Below are 3,511 nucleotides of genomic sequence, written 5' to 3' on the forward strand. Positions count from 1 at the left end.
TACACCATGAAAAAAAAAAAAAAAAGGACTTTTCATACAAGTTAACCATGTGCAAAGCTTTGACCAGGTATCCAGGACACAACACATTTCAAGCCATGCTAATGAAACTATTAAATAGAATGACTGACTAATGCAAGGTGTAATGATGCATAAAAGGTTATAATTTGTGAGGATTTAATATCTGTTTTTTTTCTCTTTACTATTAACTTCTTTGTGTGAACCATGAAGTTCCTGAGTAAAAAGCAAAAGGAAGTGAAGGTGCATTAGAACAAAAGTGTTGCACGTTCACACAGGTGTAAGCACAAAGAAAATATAGTTTGCATATGCCTACATCTGTGCATGTCTAGAATATGGGTACATCCAAGTAATAAAGACTGGTATTGCAAACGTTTGTGCACAGACTAATGCTCCAGCCATACACAGATGTGTGTGTAAAATATATCTGCCATTTGGGCAAAGCAATGTGCACATGACCAGTGCAGCCTCATGTTTAGGTCATACTTTTTGCACAGGCCTATTGGCATACTATTTGATTACTGAAGTGGGGAGAAAACTTTGTACATTAAGGGTCAGCACACAAGCTTTCTGCATCATCTCTAAACTTAGGTCAACCCTCTAAATGTTAGCAAGAATATTCAATGTTTGGCCTCACAGTCTAGTATTTAAGTTTTTAAAAATTGAGAGTGACAATGTCTTGCCTGATCAAAAACATAACAGCTTTACAATGCTACACACAAATAGGAGACAGAAAAATACAAGTACAGGAAAGGTGTTGATGTTGGGTTCTAGCAATGGAGGACAGACGGGCTCAACCTTAGCTAATGCAGTTGTGGACACAAGACCACCACCACCTCCTCCTCTTCCCCCCCCCCCTTCTTCTAGTACTAGGCAAGTAGTGCTGTGCCCTACAGTGACCGATTACTAAGTGTACAGAGCATTTACTAAGTTCTACCTACAAATACATTTCCAACCATCTGACATTATTTAAGAATATCAGACAAGCAGTGAAAATCCATCCCATAGAGGAGCTTGGGGTGGTCAGAGAGACAGCAGAGTGTGATATACAGAATGACATGGCCTTCCAAAGATCAAATCCATCCAGACACCCTTCCCTCTCCCTAACCCATTTTGATTTGTTGGAACAAATCGCATCCCCTGACTACATCACTCAAGGCAGAGCCTGCGCTCTTAAGGTCAATGCCAGGATTAAGGCATAGACAAATTAGCACCTTCTGAGGGACCCTTTCCCATGTGCCCAAGTCAATGACTCCCAAGCTACCAGCAGAGAGGAGAATTCAGGGAGTGCCTATAGTGGTTATTTTTTTTCTCCCCCAGCCCTGTGTGCTGTCCACTGAGCTGGAAAAGTTGTCAGAGGCTCACTTCCTACCTTTTGCTTTCTTCACTTCTGCTTTTCCTTTGCTGTGACAACCACACATGGCCCAGTTGTGTGCATTTTACAATTTATTTACATTAGAAGGCCCCAAACCTAAAGTTCCTTTGTATGGAGTCCAAAGGGTTAGTCCTGCACTGCCTATCAAATACAGACAAGTGTCATGGAAGCCCACTTCAACAAAAGATGATGAACACAACAGCAGCAACGACGACGACAAGGAGTCTTCAGAAGAGAGGTGTAGTGGATTCTACAGTCTGGGAAACTGGGAAGGAACTAATGCACTGTGGATTACTTAATTTCTCATCTATGTAAGAAGGTGGTTGGGTACCTGGTTCACCATCATCTACAGTACAGAGAGCAACTCTCTCAACTATTATAATAGTGATATAATCTGTATAGATTTGCCTATACATTAAGCAAAGAATAAATACTGGATACCACATAAAAGTCTGGTTATTTATAGTGAAAGGAAAAATTCTCATAGGGATGTGCCTGCTAAGCACCCAATTTGTTACCTTGTGGCAAGAGAGACAAGACGCCCCCCCCCCCCATCAAAGAGCGAGAGAAGGCTACCACGCTCCTCTTACTTCCTGCCTGCCAAACGAGCATCAGTTCCCTTATCATTATTAGCCTACACACCATGCCCAGCAGCTTCCTCTTTTCTCCTCTTCACCCCTCCAATACCTCAGCTAGCACACTGTGCTGAGCAGCTCACCTCCACAATTCACTCATAACCCTCCATTCTCTCTCCTGTCCTATCTATTTAGCACCAACAGCCCCAACCCATCGTACCAACCAGTACCTAATAGCTTCCCACTAACCCCCAGTACCTCTCTTCCCTCTTCTGTCCTTGCTGTTCTACTCCCACACCAGCATTTGTAGTCCTTGCCCAGTGCCCCTCTCTCAATTCCTGCTCAATGACTCCCCCCCCCCCCCCCCGTCTGACAGCTGCAAGCTGTCTTCCCCTCTGATGGGGTAGCAAGGCTTGATCCTGTCTTTCTTTGAACTTGGCATGCTTCATCATTACTTCTTTCCTCCCCTTATGCCCCTGCCATCACCACTTTTCCCCTTCCCGCTCCACCTCCAGTTGCACAAATAATGTTCAGTACCTGCTGCATTTCTGCTTCTGGCATCTGCCTGAAGTCAGTACCACACTGAATCCCCTACTCTTGTAAGACCTGCTAGGTCCATCTCGTTCCAGAGCCAGGGCTGCTGGTGACAGCAGCAGGTACTGAGTAGTGTTAGTTTACTCTTCCTGCTGCCAGAAAAGCAGAAGTTGGGAAAGGGGGTAATGAAAAAAGCACCTCTGCTTTTGGCTGTAGTTCATCTCCTCTCTACATCCGAGTGATTTAGGGTATGAAGAGAATGCTGCACTAGTCACGAGACTGACAGGGCTGAAGGCTGTATTTGAGACCTTGAAGCTGACAGCTGCACAACTGCTCAGTACACCCCCTTGAGGCCTGCACCTGGGGCAGACCGCCCTGCCCTTAGTATGCGGTTTCCCTCCCTTCTACTTTGTAGCCAGGCCTACCAAGAGTCAGTGGCACAAGCCAATAAGAAAATCAGAGGGAATAGCTATGTCAACTGCAGCATGGCCTAGTGGTCATCCATGTTAATCTTAGGTCCCACCAAAAAAGAAAAAAAAAAAATCAGAACTGGCTAGAATTGTTGTGCCACCAGCTGAGAAAATATTTTAGCACACATTCAACCCCATCCTCAATGAACAGTCAGTCAGATTTTCAGGATTCCCACAATGTACAGCTCTTGTGGATTTCATTATGAAAATTCTGAAAGCGTAACAGGCTAGTTGGAGCAGCTTGGAAAACTAAGAGGTAAGGCAACAATAAATTAAATGGGTAATGCCTTTCATATGCTGCCTTTCTATGGTACAGCCAAAGCAAAAATTAAATGAACTGTATATTTTACATACTACCAGAACTATTACTGGTTATGTGTCCAGAGTTTTCAAATCTACATCATGGATCATTAATCCTTTTCTCTCTAACAAGTGAGCAAAAGATTTTTGTTCTTTATAGTTTTTGGCTACCTTTGCTTTCCAAATTGCTTTTGTTACTAGTCAAATCAACACAGTACCATAAAATTTAAGACATTTGTTCA

This window comes from Microcaecilia unicolor, chromosome 8 (genome assembly GCF_901765095.1).
Source record: "Microcaecilia unicolor chromosome 8, aMicUni1.1, whole genome shotgun sequence".
In the NCBI taxonomy this organism is placed as follows: Eukaryota; Metazoa; Chordata; class Amphibia; order Gymnophiona; family Siphonopidae; genus Microcaecilia; species Microcaecilia unicolor.